General features: G+C 41.8%; 1 long non-coding RNA gene across 2 annotated transcripts in view; it reads right to left on the bottom strand.

The window, feature by feature from the left end:
- Positions 1-20,098, bottom strand: part of LOC115657503 — a 130,432-nt gene extending 110,334 nt beyond the window's left edge. For both annotated transcript variants that reach the window (XR_004001989.1, XR_004001988.1), the window contains exon 1: positions 19,879-20,098. This is a non-coding gene — a long non-coding RNA (uncharacterized LOC115657503). The remainder of the gene's footprint in view (positions 1-19,878) is intronic.
- Positions 20,099-22,558: the final 2,460 nt, after the last annotated feature.

The following is a 22,558-nucleotide window of genomic DNA, read 5'->3' on the forward strand; positions in this document are numbered from 1 at the left end:
AAAAATTTCACGCAAACCAAAATGAAAATCATTTCTTGACTTTCACCCAATTTTCTTTAAAATTCTAAGGGTTACTGGCCCATGTTTATATTGGATAAATGGTACCCAGATAAAACGAATATGATAAATTCACTCAAAATGTGCTGCTTCAGCAATTGTTCTTACAAGTAAGCTCATTGACTAGAAGATTTGCGCAAAGTCAACACCAAAGGAGCGTGAATACAGCTGAAGCAAATATGTGTGCTTTGTTTTTGAGGCATTCACCCAGCTGTGGCAGAACTGCATTGCTTTGAGTATTAACGTGCTTTGTTGGCAGGAACTGTGCATTTGTAAAGTAAAAGTAAAAGAACAGAAAAGTAAATTTGGATCTCTCTCAATACTGTGACTGCTGTCCACTCATTTGCTGTCCACTTCAAGTCCTATGCATCTGAACCATTCAGAGACACAGTTTAAGGCTAGAATGTACCTTTATGATCATCTAGTCTGACCCGCCTGCATAACACAGGCCACAGAACTTCATCCAGTGATTTCTGCATTAAACTCAGTAACTTGACGTTGAACTACAGCAAATCTTTTAGTAAGACTCTTGATTCAAAGACTCCTTATTCAAAGCCCACTGAAGGCAGGAGAAGTCTCTCCACTAACTTTAATGGGCTTTGGATCAGGCTCCAAGGAATGAAGAATTTACCATGTCCTTTCGTAATCTATTCCAATGGTTAACTGCTCCCACTGTTCAAAAATTGCATCTCATTGTAAAGTATACATTTTTGTGATGTCAACCTCAGCCATTCGATTTTGTTCTGATATTATCTCCTAAATTAAAGAACCCCCCAGGATCAGAGATATTTTCCTTGTGTATGTACTAACAGACCACGATCATGTTGCCTCTTACCCTTCTCTTCAGAATGCTAACCAGAGTCATTACTAGAGTTGGAACAACTTGCTCTGCTGAATAATGAACCCCCAAAGGGTCGACGCTGAGGTGTAAGAGCAGCTCCAGTAGGCATACCCATCCCATCTTTAATCTAGTTGGTTAAGCTAAAATAGCAGTGAAGACACACAAGCCCAGGCTAAACAAGCCCACATGGAACCTTGGGCACATGCTCACATAGCTACCTCATGCCAGGGTCCACGCCACTGTCTTTGCTATTTTTAGAAGTGCTAGCTAGATTAAAGCTAGCACAGATATGCCTCCCCGAGCTGCAATGACTCTTCAATTGTCACACAGACATACATACCCTTAAAAATAACAGGCTTTAGATTTATAACAAAAGCATGAAGCCATTTTAGGTGCGAGTTTCCCTGCCTACTCCGTGTTTTGTTTTGTTTTAATTCACCTGGAAAATTCAAAAGCAGAGAAAGAAATTAACTACTTTCAAACAAGGATATTTATTGTTTGAAGAGAACAGACCCCTACTTACACATTTGGAATGGTTTGAAATTAAGTTCTCTTGAGGAAAAAACAAATGTCTAAAAATTGGGGGGGGGGGAAATAACTCCCCAAACTTAAAAAATGTTTCATGAAACCTGAAGGAAATAAACCAATACTAGAAAACTCAAAACACTAGCAGACTTTTCCCATTTCTACACCTGCTCCTGCTCTCGGTGAAGGCACTGGGGATGAAGTCATGGCCCCCCAGTGAAGTAAATGACAAAACTCCCATTGACTGCAGTGGGGCCAGAATCTCACCTTCAGAGTTAGCTCAACAGAAGTCAGACCTAGATGATGCTCCTCATCTTTTTAAAGTCAACTAAGCTTTTTCATGGATTTCAATGATTGCTGCAGCAGACCCCTAGTTTTAACACTTTCATTGTTGCCTTCCATATGGGGCTTGCGAACAAGGATTTTCCTCTTAGAGCCCAGGCACTAACTAACTGAACAGATTTTTAAAAAGCAAAGTAGCCTTTGAAAGTAGCCATTCTCTACAAAAACAGCAGCGGTACACCTGGCAAGGGGCGTGCTGAGGTACATGTATTATCATTTGCAAAGCACTTGGAGATCCTCCAGTGCAAGGCTCTTTACAAAATCCCAAGTACTATTAGTGCACCATTTTAATCTGCTTCACTAAGCAGACTGCACGGTAAGATCATTTTAACTGAGTTGTCTGAGAACCTAACATTAGCCTTTTAAAACAGGTTTCATTTTATACTTCTACAGGAAAAGCCTTTTAGGACACAGGTTTACTGATTGTTCCAATCAATTAGTCAGTGCATCCAGGTGACATCTTATTGTATTCATAGTATCTGTCTCCTTATTGTTCATTTTGGACATCTAAGTGCTGGAACTTCTATATCTCTACCTGCAACAGCATTAAAAGGGACCAGTGCTTGCATTGCTGATGTTGTTTTTTTTCCCCAGACTGCAAGCTGCATCATGCCAGAACTTGGAGATCCTTTTAGATATCAAAACTTTCAGACAGTTAAGTTACTAAAGCAAACACCACCGAAGAACAGGACAGCCCACACACCGTTAGGACACCTACGTTACTGGCATCAGCACATCTCACAAAGGTTGAAGCTGGGATAAAATAAATAGGCACAGTTTCAAATATACCAAATGTGTTTTTCCTTTCCATCTATTTCCCCCATCTTTGAATAATGGCCGAGCAATATATATTCACAAGTCCAGGATCATGTGAACAGCGCAGTGGAGCAGAGTAAAATTAAATATTCACTCAAACTTAACCTTAAAGGTTTGGTGACTGAGAATTTCAGGTCAAAGCTTCTAACATGCAACAAAAAGGACCTGAGATTGTCCATGCAGCTGGGGAAGCTAATTTCAGCAGTCAGCCTCCCCGCTACACCCAACATATACCAAAACCCTTGCGTCTTCCCTTAGATATCTTTAGAGAGGATCTCTGCTGGTCCCTTATGAGCTCTGCATTGGCCATTTCCCAACCATCTGCTCCCAAAGGCTCATGAAGCCACACTCTTCGTCAGGCATCGCTGTAGATGCCAGTTGTACAGATAAAGAAGGTGCTTGCTTTTGAAGCCTTGCTGAGTTCATCCAAAACTACTTGGCCTGATACAGAAGACTGTTTGGATCACTGATTCAAAGCAGAGCCTTTAAGTAGTGGAGCTTTCATTATCTTTATTATTGATTCATATGTGTCAACTATGTACAGAATAAATGCCCTGCAGGGCTAGGATTGATGTATTGTATACAATAAAATATAAAAAGGTAACTGTGAATTGTTGAGTTACTCAATGAGGATTTTTGAGACGGTCATAATCTATAAGAATGGTTTCACAATTTGTGATTACGTTCACATGAGTCATGCAGTGATTTTGCCTGATTTGCAAAGAATTTGATGCTACAATATAGGTAGTACAGCATATCAGAGTATTTTTGGATAGTGTCGTATTTTATTACAGAAGACAACTTGTGAATTTTACATCTTAGTAATCTATCAAAGTATTTCTAATGCATCTGGCACTGTAGCTGAATATACATTATATCCACTAAAAAATTACACTGGAGTTTTCTGAATGCAGTGTTGCTGTAGCTGTCTTGGTCCCAGAGTATCAATGCATATGCAAGGATTTGAACCGCTTGGCTATAAAAGGATTTTTTCCTTAAGGGAAAGTTGTAAAAAAACTATGAATGGAAAGAGTTTTGCAACAAATAGTGTAAGGCCAATAACCAGCTGTTTTCCTGTTGAGAATTAAAACAACAAGCAACTACTTCTGTATTTAAGAATTTAAGGGCTAGACCCTGGGAGTACAAATTCAGATACTGAGCTCCAACAGGAAATTATGAGCACTTACAGGATTGGGACCATGTCATTAATAATTATTTTAGTATCTATTCCTACATTATTTGTTTACAGCTAACATGTTTCCTTAATAATGGTGTTATATCAGATAACAACATTTAGGGTTTCGGTGTATTTCAGTCCTTAAAGATATATGAAATTTTCACAAGAACAAAAACAGTAGCTGCAATGTACTAGTCATGCAGCCTATCCAAATTCCCTTTGTAATTCTAAATGGCATTGCTGTTTACCTTGCCTCTAATGGTAAATAGCTGTTATGGATTTTTGCTGGTGCAGAATAGCTACCATGTTTCACTCCAGAGTAATCAGACAGCGTGGCTCACTGGACAGAACGTTGATCAGGTCTCAGAGATATCAGTTCTTTTCCCAGCTCTGCCACTGATCCACTGGGTGACCTTAACCAAGTCTCTCAGTCTCATTTTCCCCATTTGTAAAATGGGGACAATGATGTCAACTTCCTTTCTAAAATGCTTTGAAATCTACAGATGAAAAGTGCTACATATGAGCCAAGTATTATTACTGTAGTTGCATTTTAGTGGCGAAGTAGCCAGCCAGTCAGGCAGCGGCACAGACAGCTGCAGCGGCACAGCAGCCAGCAAACAGAGCTGTAAACAGGGGAGTTTCAGACGGAGTTCTGTTGGAGGAGCAGGTTTTTGTAGTTTGTAGATTGTAGTGTGTAGTGTGTGTGTGTGGAGGCTGCTAGGGGCAGTGTGCTGGGAGAGCAGCAGAGCCCTGATTAGGGGGCAGGGCTTACCTGATTATGGGTCCTATAAAAGTAGCCAGCCAGTCAGGCAGCAGCACAGCAGCCAGCAAACAGAGCTGTAAACAGGGGAGTTTCAGAGGGAGTTTCCAGGGGGAGACTAAGAAAGAGGAACTGACAGGCTAGTTAAGGGACTGGGTGGTGGTCTGGTGCCTGCTGGGGGTTTGTGTTGTGTTCTGTTCCGTGCACTACCAGGTTTTAGGTGGGAAGGCCATGACTGATACAGAGGTAGCAGTGAAAGACACAATGAGGATGACTGGATGTGGAAGCTGCAGTATGTACATGATCTTGGAGGGGGTACCTGAAAAGAGTTTTGTCTGCATACTGATAGAGCTGATGGAAGAAAAGATCTGAGGACTGGAGATGCAGGTGGAAACTCTGGTTGAGTTTAGAAGGGGGTTTGAGCAGATGATGGAGCACAGACATGAGGGGACTGAAGGGATAAGCTCAGACGTGCAGATGGAAGCAGGACCAAAGAATTCAGAGGAGAGACTGCTGGGGGAGGAAAATGGATGGTAGAAGCATGTGACTAAGAGAACCAGGCAGAGGAAAAGACGGGCCAATGAAGGAGGAATAGAACTCAGGAAGAGGTTTGCAGAGTTGGAAAATGAAGAAGCGGAACAGCAGGTGGTCGCTGAAGGAGAGAGGGCAAGGAAAAAGAGAAGAGCTGTTAGTCCCACAGGAGGAGGGGAGGAGTCAATGCAGGCAACACCAAATATAAGCCCCAGGAGGATTGCAAGAGTGAATAGGAATCGAGAGGACTTGCAGCCAGTGGGTGCAGAGGATAGACTGGAGAATCACACTGTCACCAGGAAAAGGCAGGTCTACGTGATTGGGGACTCCTTACTGAGAAGAATAGCCAGGCTTGTAACTAGAGCTGACCCAGAGAAAAGAAGGGTGTGCTGTCTGCCGGTGCTAAGATACAGGATGTCGACCTGAGGCTGAAAAGGATCCTAGCGGGAGCAGGAAATAATCTGTTGATTGTCCTTCATGTGGGAACGAATGATACTGATTAAGAGAGCTTTAAACTAGGAATTTGGGAGAGATGGTTGGGAGATGTCCAGGTGATCTTCACGCCGGAACTTAACCTTGAGAGGGAAGTAAACAAAGTAAGAGGGGATACAGCCATGGACAGAAGAATTGGCATAAGGAGGAAGGGTAGTGTAGATAGCAGACTAACAGGTGATGCTGGTGGTAGAATGTCTGTGCCTAACAGGGTGAAGAACGTCAGTGAAGCCAAACGGCAAAAATTAAGATGTCTGCACGCTAATGTGAGGAGCCTAGGTAACAAAATGGAGGAACTAGAGCTACTGGTGCAGAAAGTGAAACCGGATATTATAGGGATAACAGAAACATGGTGGAATAGTAGTCCTGACTGGAGTACAGGTATTGAAGGCTATGTGCTGTTTAGGAAAGACAGAAATAAAGGCAAAGGTGGTGAAGTAGCATTGTACATCAATGAGGAGGTTAACTGTAAAGAAATAAGAAGTGATTGAATGGACAAGACAGAGTCTATCTGGGCAAAAATCACACTGGGAAAGAAAGCTATTAGAGCCTCCTCTGAGATAGTGCTTGGGGTGTGCTACAGACTGCCGGGATCTGATCTGGAGATGGATAGAAATCTCTTTAATGTTTTTAATGAAGTAAACACTAATGGGAAATGTGTGATCATGGGAGACTTTAACTTCTCAGATATAGACTGGAGGACAAGTGTTAGCAAGAATAATAGGGCTCAGATTTTTCTGGATGTGATAGCAGATGGATTTCTTCACCAAGTAGTTGAAGAACCAACAAGAGGGGATGCCATTTTAGATTTGATTTTGGTGAGCAGTGAGGACCTCATAGAAGAAAAGGTTGTAGGGGACAACCTTGGTTCGAGTGATCATGAGCTAATTCAGTTCAAACTAGATGGAAGGATAAACAAAAATAGATCTGGGACTAGGGTTTTTGACTTCTCGAGGGCTAACTTTAAAGAATTAAGGAAATTAGTTAGGGAAGTGGATTGGACTGAAGAACTTGTGGATCTAAATGTGGAGGAGGCCTGGAATTACTTTAAGTAGCAGCTGCAGAAACTATCAGAAGCCTGCATCCCAAGAAAGGGGAAAAAAACCATAGGCAGGAATTGTAGACCGAGCTGGATGAGCAAGCATCTCAGAGAGGTAATTAAGAAAAAGCAGAAAGCCTACAAGGAGTGGAAGAAGGGTGGGATTAGCAAGGAAAGCTACCTTAGTGAGGTCAGAACATGTAGGGATAAAGTGAGACAGGCTAAAAGCCAAGTAGAGTTGGACCTTGCAAAGGAAATCAAAACCAATAGTAAAAGGTTCTATAGCCATATAAATAAGAAGAAAACAAAGAAAGAAGAAGTGGGACCACTCAAACACTAAGGATGGAAAGGAGGTTAAGGATAACCTAGGCATGGCCCAATATCTAAATAAGTACTTTGTCTCAGTCTTTAATAAGGCTAATGAGGAGCTTAGGGATAATGGAAGGATGACAAACGGGAATGAGGATATGGAGGTGGATATTAGCACATCTGAGGTAGAAGCCAAACTTGAACAGCTTAATGGGACAAAATTGAAGGGCCCAGACAATCTTCACCCGAGAATATTAAAGGAACTGGCGCATGAAATTGCAAGCCCATTCGCGAGAATTTTTAATGAATCGGTAAACTCAGGGGTTGCACCGTACGACTAGAGAATTGCTAACATAGTTCCTATCTTTAAGAAAGGGAAAAAAAAGTGATCCGAGTAACTATAGGCCTGTTAGTTTGACATCTGTAGTATGTAAGGTCTTGGAAAAAATTTTGAAGGAGAAAGTAGTTAAGGACATTGAGGTCAATGGTAATTGGCACAAATTACAACATGGTTTTACTAAAGGTAGATCGTGCCAAACCAACCTGATCTCCTTCTTTGAGAAGGTGACAGATTATTTAGACAAAGGAAATGCAGTAGACCTAATTTACCTTGATTTCAGTAAGACATTTGACACAGTTCCACATAGGGAATTATTAGTTAAATTGAAATGATGGGGATCAATATGAAAATTGAAAGGTGGATAAGGAACTGGTTAAAGGGGAGACTTCAACGGGTCGTACTGAAGGGTGAACTGTCAGGCTGGAAGGAGGTTACCAGTGGAGTTCCTCAAGGATCAGTTTTGGGACCAATCTTATTTAACCTTTTTATTACTGACCTTGGCACAAAAAGCGGGAATGTGCTAATGAAGTTTGTGGATGATACAAAGCTGGGGGGTATTGCTAACACAGAGAAGGACCGGGATATCCTACAGGAAGATCTGGATGACCTTGTAAACTGGAGTAATAGTAATAGGATGAAATTTAATAGTGAAAAGTGCAAGGTCATGCACTTAGGGATTAATAATAAGAATTTTAGATATACATTGGGGACACATCAGTTGGAAGCAACAGAGAAGAAGATGGACCTTGGAGTATTGGTTGATTGCAGGATGACTATGAGCCGCCAATGTGATATGGCCGTTAAAAAAGCTAATGCGGTTTTAGGATGCATCAGGCGAGGTATTTCCAGCAAAGATAAGGAGGTGTTAGTACCATTATATAAGGCACTGGTGAGACCTCACCTGGAATACTGTGTGCAGTTCTGGTCTCCCATGTTTAAGAAGGATGAATTCAAACTGGAACAGGTTCAGAGACGGGCTACTAGGATGATCCGAGGAATGGAAAACCTGTCATATGAAAGGAGGCTCAAAGAGCTTGGCTTGTTTAGTCTAGCCAAAAGAAGGCTGAGGGGGGATATGATTGCTCTTTATAAATATATCAGAGGGATTAATATTAGGGAGGGAGAGGAATTATTTAAGCTTAGTACCAATGTAGACACAAGAACAAATGGGTATAAACTGGATACTAGGAAGTTTAGACTTGAAATTAGATGAAGGTTTCTAACCATTAGAGGAGTGAAGTTCTGGAACAGCCTTCTAAGGGGAGTAGTGGGGGCAAAAGACATATCTGGCTTTAAGACTAAGCTTGATAAGTTTATGGAAGGGATGATATGAAGGGATAACTTAATTTTGGCAATTGATCTTTGATTATCAGCAGATAAGTATGCCCAGTGGTCGGTGATGGGATGGGATCTGAGTTACTACAGAGAATTCTTTCCTGAGTGCTGGCTGGTGAGTCTTGCCCACATGCTCAGGGTTTAGCTGATCGCCATATTTGGGGTCAGGAAGGAATTTTCCTCCGGGGCAGACTGGCAGAGGCCCTGGAGGTTTTTCGCCTTCCTCTGCAGCATGGGGCACGGGTCACTTGCTAGTGGATTCTCTGCAGCTTGAGGTCTTCAAACCACAATCTGAAGACTTCAGTAACTCGGACATAGGTTAGGGGTTTGTTATAGAAGTGGATGGGTAGGGTTCTGTGGCCTGCTTTGTGTAGGAGGTCAGACTAGATGATCACATTGGTACCTTCTGACCCTAAAGTCTATGAGTCTATGAGTCTAGTGGTGAAGTCTTACACATACACGCAGTCTGAGAAACACCTTGGGAACCTTAGGATGAAAGACACCCAGAGGTTATTCCATTTTATCTAACTTCAGTCACAATATTTGTAACTTTTTAATCTTCCTCATCATTTTCTGAGAAGTACCAAGTGCAAACATGGAGGCATGGAAGAGTCTACTTACAGCGTAAAAATTCTATATCCTAAAGAGCTAAGTAGGTAAAAATTATTCTCTGGGTATTTTTATATACAGATGGTCTGATTCTCCCTTCTTTCAGGAAAAAAAACAAACATAGCCCAAGCCAGCTAATAGAGAAATATCACTATGCGGGATACACAATATTTCAATTTCACCTAGGAAACTCTATGGGTTATCATGTTGGCTCCATAAAACACTTAATTATGGGTATATAATAAAAAAATCTTTATCTCCCAGCCTATGTAAGCTAACTAGCGTGTATGTAGAGACAAGGTGGGTGAGGGAATATCTTTTGTTGGATCAACTTCTGTTGGTGAAAGAAACAGGCTTTTGAGCTGCACAGAGGTCTTCTTCAGGTCTGGGTTTTTGCATATGTATATCTACCACTGCCCTCTGCTGGGTGTAATCCACACTATGCAAACATGTGTCACAGGCCCTCTACTGGCAGGGATTCTCCTTTAGCTAAGTTCCCCTATTTTTGGAATAGGGTGATCTGAATTCTATCCTTCTTGCTACCATAAAATTCCATAGGTGAGATTTTGACCCTATCAAAGTTAATGCGATTTTTGCCACTGGACTTCAATGAGAGCCAGGATCTGACCCCAAATGTCAACAGTGTGCGGCAATGTGACAATCATAAAGTTCTAGATGTCGATGGATCTATTACAACATTAAAACTAAATCCTTCTCCTCTCTGCCTTTTATAGTCTATTAATGTTATTTTTAAGTACTTGGGTTATGTTGCGTTTATCTTTTTCTTTGCATCACAAGCTGTGAAGACAATCAAACAACTAGTATTCTCATGTAAAGAATGGATTCTAACTCTTGTACAATTTCAACTTCTCTCTTTACCAATATACCTGAATCGGGTTTTGCCTTAGCAAGTAAGAGAGTTTAACAATTTTGCACAATGCAATTGTGTATAGCAAGACATCATCAAAATAAAATTAGTATCTTAAATCCTATTACTGCAATAACACTGTTTTAAAATTTCTGCAGGTCACTGCTAATTGTAGGGTTGGCACTGAACACGAGGGGCCTGAATTTCTTCACACTGTTGTATTTGTGGATTGGTGTTGAAATGAATAGAGTTACACTGCTGTAAAATGACTGTTAGTGAAATCAGAATTAGGCCCCTAAGGAGTCTGAAAAGCAGTAAATATGAAAGAGCCATGCACTTCCACAGATAGGAGGTTAGATTACAGGACAATTAAGTGAATGATGTAAGGAACAGTCAAGTTCATGATGAAACAATGGCTAAAAAAAACCCCAAGAACTCGTCTTTCAGATTTTGTTGTCACTACATTTTCAAGGTCCTGGTCAATTTTATAGATTTGCTAACAAAATAAAATTTTGAGAAAATTTAATATCTCATTCTGGAATTATTTGTGGCGAGATTTCTTTGAAATTGAAGTGGAGTTTCCTCACACGCACACACAGGTGTGAGGAGCCCAGTCACTTCAGGATTAGCTGTTCCTCAGACAACTCAGTAATGATCTGAAATCTGAAGCTCCATTTGAACTTTTCTACTAATTCAGTAATTACTGCTGTGTCTGAAATTGGCCCCTTTCCTGCAATTACTCAACATGCACTTTCAGTCAAAGAGGTTAATACCTGAATTTAGATTCTAATTAACACCTAAGGTAGACTTTTTGTTTAAAGCTTAATAAAATGGGACTTTTCCCAGCATAAGATTTCACTAGCTTACACAGGTAAACACATGTTACACCAGTCATTCTTTCTCTGGTTGTCTCGAAAAGCAACAGAGGGCAGTGGTCAGACAAAGATCAACGTATCACAATTTAAGGGGCTAATTAACATGAGAGCCGGATTTTCAAAGGAGCTCAAGTTGCTTCCATTTGTACCTGCAAATGCTTGTGCGCACATTTTACTTTCACCCGTGACCAAGATGAATGGTGTTCACAGGGCCGATGCTTCTATTAGGCGACCCTAGGCGGTCGCCTAGGGCGCCAGGATTCAGGGGGCAGCATTTTGTGCGCTCCCCATGGGGCGCACAGGAGCTTCGGGTTCCACTCCCGTGGCGCCACCAAAGAAGGACCCTCCTCCGACATGCCGCGGAAAACAGCAGCAGGCAATTGAGCTACCGTCGACTTTTCGGCAATGACTGCTGCTGTCTCCTGCGGCATTTCAGCGGAGGGTCCTTCTTCGGCGGTGCGATGGGAGCAGAACCGGAAGTTCCCACACACCCTGTGGGGAGCGCGCAAAATGCCGCCCCCAAATTCTGCCTAGGGCACCAGAAACCCTGGCGCCGCTTCTGGGTGTTCATGTGTAAATTCCAATGCCTATGCACAGAGACGGTACACAAAAATCTGTGCATGGAAAGTTGCGCGCATACGCAGATGAAGGTCACTGTTTTGAAAATCTGGCCCCAAATATAAAGAGCTTAGTTATTCTTAACACTGAGCAAATAGCTGAGCCTTACAAATATCACATTGTTTTTAACCACCTATTTTAGAAGTGGTCTTGGAAGAGATGGACGGGGAGAAGAGTGCAGGTGAGGCAGTCAAGGTTGTCTGATAAATAAAATGTATCATGTGTCTGCACAAATTATCATTAGAATATGACCACCACACACGGTGTGCCTATGCAATATATGCTCACCTAAAGAAAAGAGGCAGAGCAAAACATTATGGAGACAAACCTTGGGATTCAAGTCCTTCCCCACAGGATGCCAGGGATTCCAATTGCAGTAAATTACCCTCAAAGTCTTCATGCAGGCAAACTGTCATTGAAGTCAATTGCTGCTTGCAGTGTTGTTGTAGCTGTGCTGGCCCCAGGATATTAGAAACACAAGATGGGTGAGATAATATCTTTTATTGGACCAACTTCTGTCGGTGAAAGAGACCAGCTTTCACGCTACACTGGGAAGTCAATGGGAGTTTTGCCTGAGTAAGAACTGAGATTAAAACTAAAGATTTTGGCTGCATGTTAACTACATCGTGTTGTTCCATGATCATGAATTTGAGAAGACATGATTATGTTATGTGCATTTTCCAAAACAATAATACAAAAAGTATCACGTCTCCTCTTTTTATGTTCCTTTTAAAGAGCATTAGTTACCACCGAAAGTGTTATCTCTGTGGTATGTATGGTGCTTAGTAACATCCAAAGGAGATGTATACAGTCAATTCATATGGGCCAGATTTCCCAGAGTCAGCATGTTGGGTGTTTTGAAAAGCTGGTCTTTATTTAGGAGCCTCAACAGGGACTGAGTGAGCTCTTTTGAAAGTCTGGCCCCTACTAGGGTTGCCAACCCTCCAAGACTGGCCTGGAGTCTCCCGGAATCAGCACTGATCTCTATTGAAAGCAATCCGGGAGATTTTAACAGGACATTTTAAGAAAATGACATTACATCATGTTGGGGAAAAAATATCCCAGAATAGCTTCAGTCAGAGTTGGCAACCCTAGTCTCAACTGGGAGTGCTGAGTACTAGAAAATCTGGCTGGAGAGTGAGGCCAAATTTGTTCAATGAGTTGGTTTTTTGCACACACAAAAATAAAATAAAAAAATTTCAGGGCCCAAAACTATTTGCTAAATTCAGATTGCAAGTTTTGGTTGGGGAACAAGAGTAGAAATGTTTTGCTTGGACCATTTCAAAATGTCTGATCTCTTTCATTTCAAACCCCTTCATTTCAACTTTCTGATTCAAAACAGAATTTTGATTTCAAATTTGGCCAGTTTAAAAAAACACACACACACCCCAAAAAGCCAAAACTGAAACAAAACAATTATTTAAAGTTGACTCCACACATTTCAGTTGATTACACATGAATTTTTTTCAAGTTTGTTTTATACGAGGAAAAAAAATTTCAATTCAAATTGAACCATATATTTCCACCCAGATTTCTTGATTCAGCCCTCGAGCCAAAAAAATCCATTGGTCACTCCATTCTTGTCCTTACTGGTTTGAAATGTGCAACATGATATAAGAAACAAGAGTTCACAGTGTTTGATGATCATGGCTTTGTCTTTGTAAAAAGCCCATATCAAGTATCTTAGTATAAATAAAATACAGTTAGCCTATACACCAGCACCAAAAGTGTACAATAAGAAACTAAAGAAAATTGGAGACATTACAGTATAATTTCCCCTTTGACCACAGAGCAAACCACAGCACAATGTCACTTTATACTCACTGTTTACCCACAAGTATTTAGACTAAAATCTTATCGTCTTATCAAAATATTTTCATTTTTAACCAAGTAATTGAGATACCGCCTTGCAGATAAATTAGAAAATCAGGGCCAGCTCATGACTGCCGCTTGCATGGGTGGAGAGGAAAAGACATAAGACTTCTGCCTTTTTGTCCCACGTAAGTCTCAACTGCATTCAGCAAAGTACAGGGCTATCTCCCTCTGTAGGTATGTCTTCACAACAATTGGGAGTCACAGCTGCAGCACTTGTCGATGTACCCAAGCTAGCTTTGATTGAGCTGAATCACTAAAAACAGCAGGGTAGCCATGAGGGCACAGGCTAACTGCCCAAGTAAAATCCTCCCAGGACCCTATGTACATGATCAGGCAGCTGGCCCACGTTGTCTCATGTGCCTGTGCTGCTATTTTTAAGTGAGCTACTGAGTTATGTCTACACATGCTGTCCTGATTGCAGTGTAGACGTACCCTCTGCATCCTCAGTATTGCACATCATACAAAGAGGGCAACAACAAAAAAGGGAGGGGAGATTATGAAAAAGACAGTATTGGACCTGTCTCCCTTCTGCAGAGCAAGCTGTGTGCACTAGTGTGGGGGAAGGGATGACAATCCCACCCCAAACTTCTCCTGAGGTGGGCTGGTTTTGTGCTGCCTCAGGCTATATCTATTCTGCAAGCTAGGGGTAGGAGTCCCCTGCATGCGTATATATACTTGCACTAGCTTTCAGGGAGCGGGCGCATGTATAAATAGCAGCATTGCTATAGTACCATGCGTAGCATCAGCAGAAGCACCACTTAGCCATGCTGCTTACCTACCCACCAGTTTCAATGAGAGCTAGTGCGTACATGAGCAGGGGGATCGTGCCCCTAGTTCACAGTGTAGATGTAGCCTTAAAGACACAATCTCGTTCTATTGTAATATAAGGCTTAGAATTATTCCAGCTTCTAATTTTGTATCCTGATCTATATCTATTTGGGCCCGATGCTCAGTTACCCCATGTTCTGTGTAGTCATTTACAGCTGTGCAAAGTGGGGTACAATGCTACCAAATCAGAAGGAAGAGAAGAACTGATTGACAGCTTGCTGGCTGTAGGCAGCAGCAAAGGAGGAGGTTTTCAGATGCATTATAAAAAGGGAGGGGGAAATGAGCGTGATAGGAGGAGGTGGGCAAACAGCTCCAGACAGCTGATGTGGTGGTAGCAGAGGATGGAATTTAAACTTTGGTACTAATTGTCAGGAAAGGAAGAGATCAGTTTATGAACTAGGAGTTCTGTGCAGTCAAAGTTACAAGCCTGAGTTGTTGCCACAAAGTAGCTGAAAGGCTTTTCTTTTGACAAGATTAAACTTCAAAGAATTGCAGAAGAAGATACACAAGAAGTGGCATGTGCTTTCACTTGATAATGTTTGATCCCCCCTTCTCCTTCTCCCCCTCCCCCCAACTCTATCCCACTATAAATTCTTAACACTGAAGTTGCAACTAAGTAGCTGTGTTATAAGATAAATGACTTGGAGTATCAAAGTCTTTGACCAAAGAAATAGGGCTGCATAAAATGGATTGAAATAAATGTGAATAGCAGAAAACATTAACCAGTGTTGGAGGCCAAGGTTTTGCAGACTACTTGACCAAAGGATGTGAATACAAAGTATGAGATCAGTTTGTATCTGACAGCGTAGCCCAGTGGGATGGTGTCAGCCTTGCAGAAAACACAGGGTACCAGTGACAAATAGGTGGATTGACCTAGATGGTGTGCATGGCTTAAGCGGTCAGATGTAAGCAGTGCCCTGCACAAACGGTTCCCTGCTGAAAAAGAAAGGGAGGGGAGGTTGAAGAGTCAGTGAATGCAGGATGAGGGAGAAGACAACTGAAGCATTCTCTTGTTATATGAGGAGCCCTGTTCAGACATGCTTGTGTTTAAACAAAATGTTTTTTGCTGGTTTTCTTGGCAACTGCAAGTTCAGCTCAGCAGACCCCAGCACTCTTTATCCTGGTACTTCCACTTGTTTGGGAGTTGGAACAGGACTTTTTCCAAAGATACTTGCTGTTTGATAACAATGACATTTTCCCCTTGGCTTTTGTTTTAGCATGTCCTCCTGATGGCACAAGTTGTTAAAGGACTTCTGTGTAGTGCTTCTGCAAGGGTAGAGAGCAACAGACTCAAGGAATGGGGTGGACTGGATAAAGGAAGGTAAGCGAGATAAACGATTATATTTTCCTTTGGAGATAGTGAATGCAGTTAACAGTCTCACCATGATCCACCCCTACGTTTAGTGACAAAGGCTAATGTACTTCTACCAGACTAGGGAGCAGTTTGCCACTTTTCTGACAGCTGTTGGTGGTATCAGTATCCTCTCTTCTCCAGGTATAGGAATGAACATAGAACCCTTGAAAAACACCAAGCAGTACAGAACACAGCAGACGGGCTGCTAAACAACATTAATAAAAGAGAGCACATCATCTCAGCACTCCAGGCTCCATGTTCGATCTCCATTGATCCTGTTGATGGTCAGTGGTCTAAATCTTTAAACCTTTTCATGGGCTGGGACTGACCTGGCCGAGGAATCTCTTCTCCATTCAGAGTCAGAACCTTGCATGGCAACTGAGCTCCACAGGAACAATGAAGCTCTTTACAAGAGCTTGTAAGTAACCAGGTACAGGGCATTTTTGGCAATCAGATCACTGCACAGAACTCCCTTCCTGAAAAGGTCAAGGTGATCATGAACTTCACTGCAAAATCCATCTCTGTGCCCTACCCTTCCTTCAGCAATTAATTAATAAATGAAAAATTAATACTAGCACTTTCCCTGAGCACTTCAGGACAATATGAGAGAGAGACCCTCCCAACAAGAATGATTTTCTTAATTTTATTTCCATGTGAGGCACTCTGAAGATCATGGTATAAAAACCTAAATAAATAGATAACTTTGAACCATCCAGTGACAATTATGAATGAGAGAATGCATGTTAGAGGTGGGATGAAAGAAAATTAAGAAAGATTAACTTGAACTAGAAGGTTCTAATTAGACATAGATATCTGTTTCCTACCTGCTTATGCCCGTGGGGAATTTGGAAAATAAATACTCCTATTTCACAAAATTCTTACAGTCAACAAAAACCATGGTACGTCTCTAAAAGCTATAATAAAATGTACCAGATGGGCTGTGTTGCAATGGGTTTACACTTCATCATGGAATAGGTTGTAAGTGAACACAGCCTGCCACAGCATGTTTTGGCACAATGACCAAAAAGGGGGGGGGAGAGGAGTCATGCAGATGAGAAAACAATATGATGCCCAAAAACTCAGTCTGCAACAGCTCCCATGCATGAAGATACAGAATTTCCCAACTAATTCAAAATGTTTTTATGTTTTAAGATATCAGAGCTATAGGGAGGCACTGCTAATAGCAAATCTGTAAGTTCAGTCATGTATTTCATAGAAGCCAATTCAGCGATTTAAAGGTAACTGCTCTACTCTCGCAGCCGAGGGAATCAGGTTCCAATTCCAAACTCGGTCCTTTCCTTCCCTTCCTGGCAACTATTTGGAATGCTGTACAGGTGGTTTTGGGAAGCTGACAACCTGGCTGTCCTTGAACACAAGACTGGATACCAAACCAGGAGAATCAAGTCACTCAGGAGGAGAAGATTGAATGCTGACCTTCTAGAGGGTCTACTAATATTATTATTTGTATTGCAGTAGTGCCTACGAGCCCTTGTCATGGACCAGGAACCCAGTGGACTAGGTGCTGAACTAACACAAGACAATACGTTGCCCCAAAGAGCTTACAATCTAAGTAAAAAACACGAGACAACAGACAGATAAGGTCAGGGAAGATGGACACAATTCTTCTCTCAATTTGCTTGTATTACCACCATTGACCATAACAGGATTTATGAACCCAAAGATCCAATAAAACCTTGGATTCTTCTCTGAGCTGACGGCTTTTTTGAGTTTCATCCAGCACAACCCCAAATCCAAGTCAGTATAATAGGCCTTCCTACCTATTTTTTAAATGTACCATTTTGTGTGATGATGAAGAGTTCAGTGGGAGTTTGGCCTGAACAAGAATTGAGAATTCCCATAGTTTTTGATTTGCAGATGCATGTACAAGCTCCCCCCTCCCCCAAAACCACCCCCAGTTTGGATTCACAGAAAAAAAGTTGCCACACCCTGAGATTTGCTTTTCGTGTCAGGTTCAACTGAACCCAAAAGACTCAAAGCAAAATACATTCCAAACAACTGGCATTTCAGTCTGGTTTCATGATTAAGAGTTACTGATCAGCAAATTCTGCACGGTTAAACCGTAAATGCATATGGTTAGACTACACTGAGAACCTGATATTGCACCATTGAACTCAGTAGGAACTTGGACATTAACTTCAGTGGTTGCAAGATAAAGTGGAAAACAATTTGCATGGTAACCTCATAAAGCAGCCATGTCTGCCTAAAAACTGGGCCCAGGCTCATAATCCCAGCTGAACATTTTAATGTACCAGGGCTGAGAGTTTTGAGTCTGTAATGTGAAAAAATTCAGGTTTCCTGATAGAAGCTTCTCCTAGCCCTCTTAACACAGTGCCAACTCCTGAGTCCTGGCCTGGTTTTCACTCAGTCCTTTCTCAGGCAGAATTCCCACCGAAGTCTTGGAAATTCGTATGGACTGTCAACAGGAGTTTTGCCAGAGTAAAAACTGAGTAAGCACTTCAGCATCTGGCCTTTTCTCATCACCCTGGGGGAAAAGGTGTTTTCTGAATGTTACAGCTAAGAAAGTTATCCCTAAGAAATAAGTGATTGTCACTCACTACTGGATTGCAGAGGCCCTTGCATATCTCTGACAGTCAGAATAAACAGCATCTCATGAATGAGGAAAATTAATTATTAAGCAATGGGAAAATAATTGTACAATTATTAAGTTATGTTTGGTTACCATTAGTCATAGTGGAAGATGGAATATAACCAAGTTTTAAAAGTGTCTTACTCATACAGAATTGTGCGTGTAGAAAGTCTTTTCTCCTCCAGGACCTACACTATAAACACTGATTTTGGAGATTCAAAGGAGGAGAGGATGAGTGGTTTGTGGTTAAAGCACAAGACTTGAAGTCAGGTGGTCTGGATTCTCCTATTCCTAATCAGTGGACTTCCTGTGAGTGAGTGAACCAGTCACAACCAGTGTAAAGCCTAAACTGGTATAAATTGTGACAGGTCCACTGAAGTTCATGGAGCTGTGCAATTTACATCAGTTGAGGCATTGGCCCTCAGCATCTCATATTAGTTAGAGTAATACTTACTTAACTCATCAAAGTTTTATGAGGATGTTTTTAAAGTGCTTTAAGATCCTGATGTGGAAGGTGCTGTAGAAGTGAAAAGAAGTAGGCCTTAAATTGAGTGGTGTGGTACCAGCGTGGTGACCTAGTGTTTTTCTGAGGCTGTGCTCTTGTTCTCCACTTGAAAACATGAAATGAATGTAAACTGATACAGTAATGTCTGCCTGAATCTGCAGAGAGCCTGAAACACTCTCTCTAAGAGGTGTGAACTATCCTGTTCATTTCAATGTCAGCTGATGGGAGACAAAGAAGTTCAATGATGATGCTTAAAGGTTAACATTGTTAACTATTTCACTGCTGTCAAAACACAAAAGAAAGGAGAGGGAGGTTTGCAGATCTGCACAATGTACTGTGAGTGGCATCTCATATTGGTGCCAGGCATGTGTAGTATTTAGGAGGTGACTGCCACTGTTTACCCCAAATCTTAACAATGGAGTCAGAAGGCCAGAGGGGTGGCGCCCCACCCAGCAGGACATTGCAGACCCACCAATGAGAACCAATCTCACAGACACTAATAGGGTATTCAAGTCCCCCCAGATAATTCGTTCTGCCTCTTCCCTGGAACAGTACGGGCCTGGCCTGCTTTGGAAGTGGGTGTGGGGCCAGATAACTATCTCCCTGGCTCTAGTAGCAGCTGCTTCTCGCTCAGTTGATTCAGTAATCACTGCATCAAGTACATTCATATCATGTTTCCAGGTTTTTCTCTGCCATCATGAGGGCTAGAACACATTTTTTTAAATGAAACTTTAGATTGTGTTATCGTATGACTCAGGGAGCTGAGGTCCTAGGCATGTTCCTGTTGTACCAATGGTGTATCTGAACTCCACTGAGTTGCAGCCAAGCCTACAGTGCCCAAGCAGGGTCTACCCAATCATATTGTGAACATCTATGCCACATGGCTAGAGTCTTATTTTGGCATCACAAGTGAGCAAAGCTCAGCTTGTGGGTGGAGATTTCCTCCCTGCCATTCAAGCCCTGCAAAATACAGTAGCATTTAATTTTACAGAATCTTTTGATAGTATCTTTCCTGTGCATAGATCATCTCAAATCATTAGACAGGTCTCTTATAAGAAATGTCCATGAATTACTATTGCTATCCAGATTCTAGAAGGAAGCTGTGCCCAGATTTTGCCCAACATTATAAATTGCCAGAATATAAAGGCTAGGTTTAATTTGCATTAAAAATTACCAGTTTTACTTCCTCCTCCTCCTCCTCCAAATGCACCCAGCAGAGGCTGTCCAGATCAGAATGGAGCGTCATATGTCAGCAGTCATATTCTCTGAAGACCACACCCCTTTGTTAAAGATGAGGGTGGCCTTGGCTACATTTTTAGAATCCTGTGGGTTGCTCTTGGTTTCCCCGTGCTGCAACACAGCCTCTTAATGCCGTTTTCTTTCTGATTTGTTACGTTCTGTGGTTATCCTAGCTGCTTCTATGTTCCAAAAGCAGTTCAAGTTCATTCTTGTCTAAGCATTAAATGCTTCATCCAGGTGTGGCCTCAGCAAAGCTGATAATAATTACGCACTTTCCCTGACCTTTTCCCCAGCCTTCTTGTAAACAGGCACAATATCCTCACACACACACACAAAAGAGTAGTTTTGTAATATAATACTGAATCTCAAAAGCTGTTGAGGCTGCTGTACTGCTCCATTGTGTCTCTAGGAATGCTTTTGACTGCTGCTTTCGTGTAGTAAATGAAAGGGTGCAACACTAGAGATGTAACAGACAAGATTGCAAATTGCATCTTCTTTTCATAAGCCGAAGCTGAGTGTTATAACAACGAACATCTATTTGTACATTGTTCGCTGCGTAACAGAATGTCTGGGTGGTGTCTGGGGATGTAGGAAATGATATGGTCAAAAAAAAAAAAAAAGATTGGTGATCCAGTCCAAATCACATCAGCTCTCTTGACTTACAAGAGGCTACCTACCCACTGTATGCAGCCAATGCTTGATTTGATTTTCCTCTTTCACTTCCTTGTCAAATGAACCACATAGCAGAAGTCTGCTTCTCTCCCATAATGGTTATTCCACCTATTAGATGTCTCAGTGAACTCTTTGAGGCAGAAAGTCTATCTTCAAAGATAGCTCAGTGGTTTAAGGATTGGCCTGTTAAACCCAGGGTTGTAAGCTCATTTATGGATCTGGGACACCAACAAAAAATCTGTCAGGGATATTCCTTGGTTCTGCTTGTAAAGGCAGAGGACTGGATTCAAGGTCCTTTCCAGTTCTATGAGATAGGTATATCCCCATACAAAGTGTTAGTGAATCCCAAAATTGTGTGTGTTCTGTGAAGTACAATGTGTGTCTGTGATACTATACAAATTAAAAAAAACATTAGCTACAGAACATTAGAGCTGGGTCTTCAGAGGAGGCCATGTTAAAACCCTGAATCCAAACTTCTCTATTAAGTGGAATTTTGCAACTCAGACGTATGTTTACAGAGCTTATTGTGTCCTTGAAGTCACAGGCTGCACTAGAGGCAGAGATGTATCACCATGGCAGGATGGACCAATGGTTAGCGTACACAGCAGCTGTACCCCTTTAACATGATACCCCAATCACCCCCTTCCCCCACTGCCATCTCTGTTCTGCTAACTAGTGAAGGAGGAGGAGGCAGGTATATGGGTCCTCTCCTCCACTCTCAGGTTTCTAGTGCTGGTGATAGCACCAGTCACACTCACTCTGGCTCATCCTTTGGGAAGGACAATGATGAAACTGGGAGCTGGCACCTTTGCATAGGTGGCAGAATCACAGGGAAGCTGCTTGCTCCCTCTCTAGCCACTGGTACCTCCTTACAAGGCTAGGCACACTCCTGCACTTAATGTATAGAGATATTAAATGCAGTAAACACCATTCCCTGAATACAGTGACTTGTGTTTTGCAAAGAAAGCTGGTGATTAGTCAGAGTTTGGAATCTGGATTTAGAAATTGCATATTCTGAGCCAGATCCTCTGCTGGTGTAAATCAGTGTGACTCCATTGCCTTTAATCGGAGCTGGAAATCAGCATAACTCCATTGACTTCAGTGGAGCTCTGCCAATTTCCCGCAACGGAGGATCTGTCCCTATAAGTGCCTAGCTCATAGATAATTTGCATTGTGAAATAACACCATTAGTCAAAATATTTACTGAAGCTACTTTAAGTTGCACTATTTGGAGGTTCATTAATACATGTGTGTTTAGATAAGCCGACACCGCCGAGGCTGCAGAATAAATAAGGAGGTCCAGCACAAAGTTAGAACCGAAGGTTAGCAAAACAACTCTGCACACACAAAAATTAAATATATAAATGAATGAAGGAAAAAAAAAATCTCCCCACTGATCCTCAGGGGTTCGCATTATACACCACAAATCAGGTCACCTGCGGTTCTCCTATGATTAGTACAGCTGGATGCTGCAAGCAACACTGGAGAAAAGATTCTCTTGTGTTGTAAGAAAGTAATAGGGCATCGCCCAAGTGTGTCACGGAAACGAACAAATCAAAAGCAGACATTGCACGAAAATCAGCTTCTGATGTGTTCATTTTTTTCTGGATCTATGTGGCAAGTTGCCAGGCAGAATCACTTTGCCTTCACTGATCACAGATGGCTTGCCAGTAAGGTGAGAGGCATGTGGAACATCCGATTCTAAAGAAATGTCAACACTATGTGAAATAAAATCAAGATAATCATTTTATTTTTGCATATCCCCCCTAAGCTTATGTGAAAGGTACTGGACTGGAAAGGCCCTCTATCCAGGACTATGTACAGCTTAGGCTGTGGCAATTCAAGTTTCCATCACACCGCCCCTCGCTGCTTTGCTTCTGGAAAGGGCGTCTCTGGGTGAGAGGGTGACTCAATTACCATGCCTATGCAATCCTTGGTCACTG

Source organism: Gopherus evgoodei, chromosome 9, assembly GCF_007399415.2.
Source record: "Gopherus evgoodei ecotype Sinaloan lineage chromosome 9, rGopEvg1_v1.p, whole genome shotgun sequence".
Taxonomy (NCBI): Eukaryota; Metazoa; Chordata; order Testudines; family Testudinidae; genus Gopherus; species Gopherus evgoodei.